Raw genomic sequence first — 11,875 nt, 5'->3', positions numbered from 1 at the left:
GCTTTTTCTGCTTCTTTATGAGCCTTCATTTGGCCTTCTTTTTCTTGTAGGGACTTTAGGTTTTGGAGTTCCTCTCTAAGTTTCTCCAATGCTACTTTGTCACCCATGATTTGACTAGTATGCGAATGTGGAAGATGATCTAGTAATGTGTATCACGAGAAATTAAGCGCGTTCACGTACTTAAATCTTTTCTGCCAAGCATTCAAACAAAGAACCAAAGTCATAATGATTGTTTTATTTCTTTTTTTAATCCTTGTAATACGAATTCACTTTAAGCAAGTTTGTTGATGAAGAATGTCAAAAAATTCACGAACAATCATTAATGGAATGTCATGATTTGTGTTGACTTCAACAAGGTAATCATCTAAGGATTTTACTTTAAATGAATTGTTTTCGAAAAGGGTAGAAGAGAAAGTCAAGAAAGTTGGATTGAAAATACTCATCAAATTTTAGGAATATTAATCAACCCGAACATACTCCTTAAAATGATCAAATATACTATATTATTTATTGATCATTTAGATTACAATAGAGATCAATATCGTTTTTTTTTTTAATTATCATTCTCATATTGCTTATCTTTAAAGGATAACACTACCTCCGGTCCAAATTACTCGCAACTTTGAGGTATTATTTGTAAGATGTAAAATATTTCAAAGTTGCGAGTAATTTGGACTGGAGGTAGTATATTACTATTTGTTTAAAAAGAATGATGGCCTCCGAATGTAAAATCCAAGAAATAATTAAATCATTTTCTCGGTTTTATCATTCATTATATTTTTTTTTGTATCATACTCTCTTTTTTTTTTATATATTTTTTTATTTTTTATTTTTTTTAAGAACGACATTTCTTTTTTTATATTACTATTTTTTATTTTTTATACTCTCTCCCTTTTGTTTTGTGAGGCAATCATCCCAAGTAAAGTTCTCGGGATTTTCTTTTAAACCATAGAAGAGGTAAACTAGTTACAATTAAAAAAAATGATGAACACGAAAATAGGCACGTTTAAGAATAAACATATTAATGACGTCCTATTAAGAGATGCAAACTTCTAATGACGAATCTCACAAGAAGTAATGTCATTAGCTCGATTATAAAGTACGTACACGAATCATCATAATCAAAAATAGTATCGCGCGCAATTTTTTGTCTTGCGCTAAGGTGGAAAGTGCATCTTCAAAAGTAGCATCTACCACATGTTTTTCAATCCAACTTTTTTTTTTTTTTTTTTTTTTTGCGAAAACGCAAAAAGAACGATAAAAAAAACATGTTTTTCGAAAAAAGACGATCATAGTAAAAGTTAGACAACGTTGTTAGCCAAATAGATATTTTAAACACCTACTTAACGATTAACCTTGAAGCGATAGTATCGTTTTCTCCGTATGATATTGCTCGTAACGAGTCAAAGTTAACGTTGAAAAGTGGGCACGCGCAAGACACAGTGTAGTGCGGAGGTGCCGCGCGCAACTTCTAAACTTGCGCTAGGATGGCGCTTGCAACTTTTACAGTTGTGCGTGCCACCTGGTAGGTTCGACATTTTTTTTTTTTGCGAAAACGCAAAAAGAACGATAATTTATTTTTATTTTTTTTTGCGAAAACGCAAAAAGAACGATTTTTTTTTTTTTGTCGAACCATAATTTTTGCGAATTTGTTTTTAATATATCTCTAGGTTACAAGTTGGAATTAGTTAGATTAGACACGAAGCACATATTCATGTAATCACATAAGCACATAAAAGGAACCGTCAAAGCATACATAAGCACATAAAGTGCTTTCGCTACGTATTATAATCACACAATTAATTTACCGGTATTAAATCTCATCTTTCGAATCTCGACCTAACCATTTATAAATTAACATGCCTATTGAAACTATACCTAAACATCAATTCTCATCTGTCGAATCTCGAATCAATATTGTTAAACTCATGCATAAAAGATCTGCGCAAATCTAGTCACAGAGCATTAAACCAATCAATAGGAAATTAATCTAGCATTGATAATTAACAACAATAAATTACCCCTTCATATTATTTATTGATCCCCATAAACCCTAGAAATAAAACTACTCACACATGGTAAAAACTAAACTAATCAAAGCAATAAAATAAGACATGATTAAAGGAATAAAATAAATAACTAAGATTAAGAGAAGAGGAATCGTTACCAAAATAAATCTAGAATTAAGAGTAGAATTAAGAACAAAGGTTTTTAGAGAAAGAAATCTAAGAGAACAATTAAGAGAGTAAGGAAAGTGTAAAAAAGAGAAGAAGAGATCCTAAAATCGTATTACGGAGGAGTATTTATACTCCGTACAAAATCCTAAACTAAAACAAATTAAAACGACGCTAATCGTCTCCTAAGAAATACAAGCGCCCGCGCCTTTTTGCTCATTATAATAATCTCGCGCCCGGCCGGGCGCGTTACCGGGCACCAGCCTAAGCTTCTCCCGCCCGGCCGGGCGCGCCTCCGGGCGCCAGCCTCTTTGGCCGAGCGGCTCAATTGGGCCACTATTTGGACTATGATTGGGCTCCAATTCTTCTGGCTAATCTGGGTTTCCTCTTCCGGTTTTGAATACTCGGTCCAAATGCCCCGGTATCACCTATACCGAGCCCTTAATCACCGGTTCGATAGCTCTAACCGGCCCTGGGCTATGGAATCTGGTCGTGCTTCTCCAATGTTATTGCTCCAAAATATCTCGGGAAAATACTCCAAAAGCATAAATCCCTGCAAAAGTCAACCAAATCTACGAAAATACTAGAAAAAACCAATTAGTAATAAAAGTGGCTCTAAAGAGCCAAAAACACTACTAATTATGACCAAGGGACGGGGGTAAAATACTACATAAAATAGACACATCAAACTCCCCCAAGCCAAACCTTTTCTTGTTCCTATGCAAAGATCTCATCAATGAATCAATAAATATACTTCACCCCAAAAAGTAAAAATCTAGCACAAACGATCCAGGGTAAATCAAATAAACATGTTTCAAAGTCAACCAATCAAATCCTTCTAATTACCAATCTCCCTAATAATTGTCAAACAGAGCAAACCACAAGAGCATATAGAATTCAAGACTAGTGCTCACTCACTCAACTCTCATTTATGTGGCGAGTAAAAGATGTACTCGATCGCTCTCCGTCCAACCCCTTTATGTGAACAGTGCCCTCCCAACTCACACTCTCGTGTGTATAATAAAATGAACGCTCAATCCCACTAGTCGACTAGAAATATGCCAAATCATAACTTGCATTGATAAACAACACTTTCACATTCATATAATTCTATGCACAAAGGTCGGAAGGTCTTTAAAGCTTGTAATGTAAGGCTAGGGTAAAGGGTAGGATAAATTTGGAAATATGTGAGAGAAAAGCTATGCTTAAAGGAGCCATATCCTAATAAAACCCATGCTCAAAATAAATAGTGATCATACATCTCCTACATAACCAACTCTAACATCAACCAAATATACTCCAATCATAATAAATGAACCCAACTCTTGCAATTTCACTCATAAGATATAATAATGAAGAAGTAGAGTGAATAAACAAACTTTATTTTCAAACTTGAATATTTTTCATTGAAGCTCTATTATTTTTCTTTTGATCAACCTCCAACTAGAACATTTGAACATTTTTTTTTCTTTCGAAGTTCACTAATTTTTTTTCACATTTTTTTTTCTTGAACTTTTCTTTTTTTTTCATAATATCATGCTTTATTTTTTCAAGAAAATATAACTCTCAAACTCATCAAAAATAAACATGAATAATCAACAAAACAACTTCTCAAATACCACCCAAATTGTGCAAAAAATAAGCACACTACAAACTCCCTCACCTCACTCACTAATAGCTCCCCCAAGCCAAGCTTGGGACTAGTAACCAATGGGGCAAAATAAGCTTGTAATGTGGCTAATAAACAACAAAAAGTCAAGGCAACAACATGGGTAGCAAGAAGGGAACAAATGTATCTACAATATCTGGAAGCTACCTAAAAGAACAAATGCCTTCGTCCTCCACAATGTGCATAATAATGAATCATATAAATATTACTAATAGTTGCAAACCAATACTCAAATTCATTGACATACCAGGAACTATGGAACTATCACACATTCCTTACCAAATCAACTAGTCAAGCACTATATTCACAAGTGGTTGGACAAAATTAACGCATGCTAAGGGTTTCAAGGCAACCAAACATCAAATCATGATCAACTAATCCCCAATGCCTATCATCAAATACCAAGAATCAAAACAATTTTCTCAAGTAAGGGGCACAGGGAAGCATAACTTACAATTCATTGGTGCGTATTTTTGGATTTTTTATTTTTCAATTTTTTTGTATTTTTATATACATAAGAAAGCAATAAAACTAACCTATAAAGCAGGAAAACTAACCTAAAAAACACACCAAAATAAAATAAAAGAGAAAAAGAAATAAACCAAACAAAAATCTCCCCCAAGCCAAAATCAGACAATGTCCTCATTGGCTCGGGAACTAGCCAAGCATAGCTAGTCCTGATCATCCTCATCCATCGAGCCGAAACCCGCACCTCCACTACCACCTGCACCACCTGCACCAGAAGAGCTACCACCAAAATAATCAGTGTGAAAACTCCCCCCCGCCGGTCCCTCGAAAGGAATGTCCTGGCCGTACCCAAAGAAAGAAGAATAGTCAGTGTAAATACCAGGAGCAGTGGGATCCCTATCGTATCCCTGGGGTGGAGGCTGAAACTAGTCAGGGTGAATAGCGTCGTGGGGAATATTGCCCCGACGAGCATAATCATCGTACATAGGGTAGAGAGCTTTACCCTAGTTCCTTTCTAGGTACCCTAACCTTTGGTCAATGGAGCCTACCATCCTCCTAAGGTCATTATGGGAATGATCGATACGTCCTAAGGCCTGACCTATACTCTGAAGATACCAAACATGGTCGGAGTCAACATGAGGGACGGAGTGGGACATACGAGGTGGAGAGAAAGCCACCTCGGGCTGAGGCTGGGGTGGTGGAACTGGTGGTGGTGGTGCCTGCCCCCTAGCGTTGGCAACTAAAACATCATAAGTGTAAGAAGGTTGCCCTGGGGAAAAGGCGGTCAAGTTAGGACTGGGTAGGGGATAAATGGGCAAAGGTTGCTCACTCCCAGTCCGAATACACCAAAAGGGTGTCTACTCGCTATCCGGTCTAACCCACCCCACATCCTCAAAATACCTAGCAGTCATATAGGTATCTGGTCCACAGTTGGTCAGCTGGTGGGGTCCGTCTACTACAAAACCGGCCTTTTTCACTGCTATTCGAGTGATAAGGCCACCTAAACGGATAGGGGTCTTGGAAGTGGTGTTGGCCGTGGCATGCCTACTCAAATGGTGAACTATAAACCTACCTATGTTCAATTTCCCATACCCGTACACATAGTGTCATATGACAGCTAGTTCGTTAGATTGAGCATTATGAGGCTCGGCCCTACCTAAAAAAAACAAACCCGCAAATCTTTGCCAGATTTTTGGGACAGGGTGGTGAATAGGTTTGGTACTAGCATGTTGGGGGTCAGGGGTAAGTAAACCAGTCAAAGCATAATATATGTCACCCATTTTATAGTCTACATGCCATTGGTGAGATAATTCAGAATTTAATTCAAAAATTTTACAAAATTCTACAAAAGTTAAACTAATATTTCTATTATTTAACCTGAAAAATAAATTTGGCCCATTTCTACTACTAACAACATGAAAAGTGGACAGGAATTCACAAGTAAGTTCTCAGTATGTAGGATAGTGCATGTCAACAAATTTTCTCATGCCAATGTCATTCAAAAATCGTTTTACAAAATCATACAAACCAATTGATTCTAGGGTAGGGCGGTGTAACCATCGAGAAGGAATTACCTCACGACCGATTAAGTGCTCTAGCCACTCCTTTTGCTCTCGGCTCGCAATCTGGATCGTCGGCCAGTACGGAAGTTGCAAGTCTGGGTCGTATTCTTCCCTCGAACTGGAGCTCCTACCGAATATGGACCTAGCCCTCTTTGAAGCCATGTTAGGAAATGGGTTTGAAAATTTATTGAATTAAAACTGAAGAATTTTTATATGAAAGTGTAGAGGATGAAGAGAGGATCACAAATATGTAAAGAGTTTTGAATTTGGGTAAGAAATGGAGGAGAAATCTTAGAGAGAAGGTAGAGAGAATTTGAGTTTTAGAGAGAGAGAGTTATGGAGGTAAGAAGAAATGAAGGAAGAAAGAATGAAAGGAAGAAGAAAAATGACGCGGAGCCACTCGCGCCCGGTCGGGCGATTTGGGGTATTTTCGTATGCTGTTTCTCGCGCCCGGTCGTGCGGCCTTCGCCTGGTCGGGCGATCTAATTACCCTGATTTTGCATCCATTCACGCCCGGTCGGGCGCCGTTCGCCCAATCGGGCGATCGAATGATCCGATTTCTTCATTGTCTCGCGCCCGGTCGGGCGCCCGTCGCCCGATCAGGCGATCTATAGGTTTAAAAAGTTTGCCCTTCTCACGCCCGGTCGGGCAAGGCTTGCCCGATCGGGCGAACAAATTAGTCTGTATACGACAAATGTCGCGCCCGATCGGGCAAAATTACTTGTTTTTAGACCCTTGCTCTCGCGCCCGATCGAGCGAGCTTCGCCCGGTCGGGCCCGAGACTAAATCGGCGAAATATTATTTTTCCTCTTTTCTCTAAAATTTGGCTAACGCTTTTCCTTCAAACCTGTACAAACACTCATAAAACTTATTAAATTCCCTCATCTCTCCTCTCATAAGAAAAAAAAGGAAAGAAAAAAAAACTAGTCTAAAAAAGCATTAAAAATACGGGTTGCCTCCCGCAAACCGCTGGTTTATCAAAGTCCCGCACGACCTTCTTACCAAGTACAATATCTAGGACCCTTGGCCTAACACTTGATCGGGTGGTTTCTCACCCGGTCTAGCGGTGTTCAGGGTGCGATGCGGCTTCCTGACATACCCGTGGGACGCCAAATAACCTTATCTGGTGGATCCTCCTTGACTCGGACAGGGGGATCTTCAATGCAACGCACTAAAAATCCTTCTTCGATCGAAGGTTGCTTCAAATTGTCATTGCGTTCAACACTTGCAACTCGATCCGGCGGAACACTTACCGTAGGCTCGGTTTGCACAACTTGCTTGATCGGTTCCACCTTTTCATCCTCAAAACCAAGACCAACATTGTAGAGTGCCCTTTCAATTGCATCGACTTCCTTCTGCCATTTGTCTATCTCATCTGAAAAGGATGCAACACAAGATACCGCCTCCAAGGGATCTTTTTTAAGAGCTTGGGGCTTGTTAGAATAATTTACAACCACATTAACACTGAAACATTTCTCCTCAGTCATGGAGCTTTTAGGGGAATTATTCAGATTAAAAGCAACTTTATCATCCCCTACTGATAATGTTAACTTACCACTTCTTACATCTATGACTTCTCCTGCAGTGTTAAGGAATGGTCTACCCAAAATAATTGGAGTTTGCATATCCTCAGCCATATCAAGAACAACAAAATCTACAGGTATATAAAATTTACCTACTCTAACGGGGACATCCTCTAAAACACCTAAAGGGTATTTGAAAGAATGGTCGGCCATTTGTAGAGTTATATTGGTAGCTTTTAATTTACCCATATTCAACGTAGAACACATAGTTAATGCCATGACGCTAACACTAGCACCCAAATCACACAATGCATTATCAATCAAGAGATTGCCAATATGACAAGGGATAGAAAAACTACCCGGATCTTTTAATTTAGGTGGAGACTTATTTTGAAGTATGGCACTACACTCTGCAGTGAAAGCTACTTTCTCTACCTCACTAATAGACCTTTTTCTCGTCAATATTTCTTTCATAAATTTTGCATACGAGGGGATTTGTGTGATCAATTCAGTAAAGGGAACTGTTACCTTCAAATCTTTTACTACCTCCGGGAACTTACCAAACTGCTTATCCAAGTTTGTCTTCAATTGACGATTGGGGAATGGAAGTTTGATAATTGGCTTTGGAGCATTATTACTCTTGTCTGGAGTAGCCACCTTTTCTGGAGTTGTACCGTGCAATGTAGAATTAGATATTTTAGTATTATCCTTAAGCCCTGCAGGGCAATTAACTACATTGTTTGGTTTAACGGAATCAAGATTAGCATTATTTAATAAAATAGGTTCATCAACTCTGGGCATAGAGGGCCCTTAATAGTTTGAACCACTCCTTAGAGTAATTGCAAATGCTTGATCCGTAGGCCTAGTCGGCTGTGCCGGCAGGGCTCCCTGTTGGCGGGCTTGTAGAGTAGCGGAGAGTTGGGCAATTTGATTATCTACAATTTTATTATGCGCTTGAATTTGATCAATTGTCGCATCTCTGCTCTCCATGTGCTTTTGCATATTAGCCAACATTGCTCTAATTTCCACCAGAGAAGGGTCAGAAGATGAGGAGGGTTGTTGTGGTTGGTTCTTCTAGCTAGAATTGGGATGATAATATTTCTGTTGCTATTGCTGTGGCGCTTGTGGTGGTAGATTTTGAACATTAGCTACATTAGCAGTACTCAGATTATCTAATTTTTGGCAAATAGAGGTTAGTTGAGCTTGCAAAAAGGATACATAGTCGACACTATGCTTTCCCTTGTTAGCAAATCCTCTAGGGTTCCCATATTGGGAATTGTGTATCGCCATGTCTTCAATAACCTGACCTGCATCTTCAACATCAAGATTCATAAATCTCCCACTAGCTGCAGAGTCTAAAATTATTCGAGAGGAATTTCCAAGACCATTATAAAAGGCTTGGATTAACTACCATTGCGCTAAATTATGGTGGGAGCAATCTCTTTGTAAATCCTTGAACCTCTCCCAAGCCTCATATAAAGATTCATCGGCTTCTTGGGCAAAGTTCTGGATCGCACTTCGTAGTACGGTTGTTCTCTCTGCAGGATAATACTAGTTATAGAAATTCAAAACAAGAGTTTCCCAGTCAGTTATACCAAGTGTAGTTCTATTTAAACCATTAAACCACAATTTAGCTTTTCAAGTTAGAGAGAAGGGAAAGAGAATCTCCCTGATTTGGTCTTGAGTGACCCCGGCTTGTCTGATGGTGTTGCAATATTGACAATAGTCGGCAATGTGAAGATTCGGGTCTTCACCCTTGGCTCCACTGAATTTCTTCCTCTCTATCATCGTTATAAATTGAGGTTTAATTTCAAATTGAACCCCATCAAGAGCCGGAGTAGGGGTGAGATGTGGAAAATCCGTAAGCTTTGGTTATGAATAATCATTAAGCTTCTTTGGAGTCGTCGTCTCTGATTCTGCGTCTGATGATGCCTCTAAATCGCTAGAATCAGTCGGAGGATTGCGGTGATTATTGTTATTATCACCAGAATCCGCCAAGATTTGCTTGTAGAGATTTTTCTGTCTATGGAAGGAACGTTCGATCTCAGGATCGAATGAGATGTAACCTGATCTGGAACACCTGGGCATACACAAAAACTAGAAGCAAATGTGAGATTTGTCTCAGAGAAATAACGCTCTCTGAGACAAAAGGGAAATAATCTAGACTATAAAAACAATCAGAAATAAAAATAAAACCGTTTCCCCGGCAACGACGCCAAATTTTGACAGGGTAAAGTCGTATCCCCTAATCAAAAATAATTCCTAAGTCCTCTAACTAAAGCAGATAGGGAAGTAGGGTCGATCTCCACAGAGAAACAAGTCTTTCTATTCCTAATTACCTAAAATAATCTAGATTATGAAGTAACCAATATTTATGATTGAATAATAAACTAAACTACGGAGATTGAGAATAGGGAAAAAACAATATATAAAAGGATCTAGGGCATAGGTTCACCAATAAATAATATTCCAGGGTAGAATACAATAATCATTCATCAATGCATATATTAATCAGATTATAAAGGGCTTTCGCTACGTATTATAATCACACAATTAATTTACCGGTATTAAATCTCATCTTTCGAATCTCAACCTAACCATTTATAAATTAACCTGCCTATTGAAACTAGACCTAAACATCAATTCTCATCTGTCGAATCTAGAATCAATATTGTTAAACTCATGCATAAAAGATCCGCGCAAATCTAGTCACAGAGCATTAAACCAATCAATAAGAAATTAATCTAGCATTGATAATTAACAACAATAAATTACCCCTTCATATTATTTATGGATCCCCATAAACCCTAGAAATAAAACTACTCACACATGGTAAAAACTAAACTAATCAAAGCAATAAAATAAGACATGATTAAAGGAATAAAATAAATAACTAAGATTAAGAGAAGAGGAATCGTTACCAAAATAAATCTGGAATTAAGAGTAGAATTAAGAACAAAGGTTTTTAGAGAAAGAAATCTAAAAGAACAATTAAGAGAGTAAAGAAAGTGTAAAAAAGAAAAGAAGAGATCCTAAAATCGTATTACAGAGGAGTATTTATACTCCGTACAAAATCCTAAACTAAAACAAATTAAAACAACGATAATCGTCTCCTAAGAAATACACGCGCCCGATCGGGTGAGGCACCGCCTGATCGGGCGCGCCTTTTTGCTCATAATAATAATCTCGCGCCCGGCCGGGCGCGTCACCGGGCGCCAGCCTAAGCTTCTCCCGCCCAGCCGGGCGCGCCTTCGGGCGCCAGCCTCTTTGGCCGGGCTGCTCAATTGGGCCACTATTTGGACTACGATTGGGCTCCAATTCTTCTGGCCAATCTGGGTTTCCTCTTCTAGTCTTGAATACTTGGTCCAAATGCCCCGGTATCACCTATACCGAGCCCTTAATCACCGGTTCGATAGCTCTAACCGGCCCTGGGCTATGGAATCTGGTCGTGCTTCTCCAATGTTCGTAACTGCTCCAAAATATCTCAGGAAAATACTCCAAAAGCATAAATCCCTGCAAAAGTCAACCAAATCTACGAAAACACTAGAAAACACCAATTAGTAATAAAAGTGGCTCTAAAGAGCCAAAAACACTACTAATTATGACCAAGGGACGGGGGTAAAATACTACATAAAATAGACACATCAGAAGCCTAGTGTTGGCAACCCCTAGTCAATGAGCCAATCCCCAATGGCTAAACTAAGCTATGATTATGCATGATGCAATGTTGCTTGTTTGATTTTTACTTTTGTGAAAAAGGAAGATATTATGCGTTCGAGTCTCACTCTCTAACTAGATAGTATCCAAGTTAGTTCTCGTTACAATCCATAGGCAACCTAGTGTTGGAAACCTTGAACCATAACTACGTATTAATCTTGAAACCTCTAAGTCCCCAGTGGAGTCGCCACTGTATGGAGGGTGATCCCATCGTAAGGGGTACTCTCCTTAAATTCTCTTGGTCCTTTAAAAGCCTAGGACTTTACAATTGTTATGGTGTAGTAGGATTTGAATTCCTGACTGTTTGGGAGACCTTGAATTAGAAATGATACTCTTATCACGCCTTTTTGTAAGAAACAAGTAGGAGTCGCCAATGAGTTTTAGGAAAACTCATAAACCTCGTTCATGCCTTTCTTCCATGTGGAGTTCATGGAATAATTAGCACGAATCATAAGTTTACCCATGCCCAAATTGGTCTACATAAACCAGAAATGAGTTCGGGAGCGAGGGTACTAAAATAACGTCTCTTTTAAGGAGGAATCGCTATTCTAGCCCTAGTACGGCCTCTACTAGCTCTTCCTTTTTCACAATTTCATTACCAAACAATGTATGCATCGTGATACCTAAAACTATGTTAGTTGATTTTCTTTACAAGCATTAATCACATAGGAATTACATTGCAAAAGTCGTTATTCTTATTTAATAATATTCGTGAAAGAACAATAAATAAACAAGATTTGCCTTGTCTTAAGTGATAAAACA

The 11,875-nt window shown here is 38.6% G+C and overlaps 1 non-coding gene across 1 annotated transcript; it reads left to right on the top strand.

The window, feature by feature from the left end:
- Positions 1–8,816: 8,816 nt before the first annotated feature.
- Positions 8,817–8,923, top strand: LOC145607626 (small nucleolar RNA R71). Its single transcript, XR_014105594.1, has one exon. It is a non-coding gene; the product is annotated as a small nucleolar RNA R71 (small nucleolar RNA).
- The last annotated feature ends 2,952 nt before the right edge of the window (positions 8,924–11,875 follow it).

The sequence above is a fragment of the Chenopodium album genome, chromosome 2 (assembly GCF_948465745.1).
Source record: "Chenopodium album chromosome 2, dcCheAlbu1.1, whole genome shotgun sequence".
Taxonomy (NCBI): domain Eukaryota; kingdom Viridiplantae; phylum Streptophyta; class Magnoliopsida; order Caryophyllales; family Amaranthaceae; genus Chenopodium; species Chenopodium album.
The sequence above is the reverse complement of the archived record's forward strand: the minus strand, read 5'-3'. Positions and strand labels throughout refer to the sequence as shown.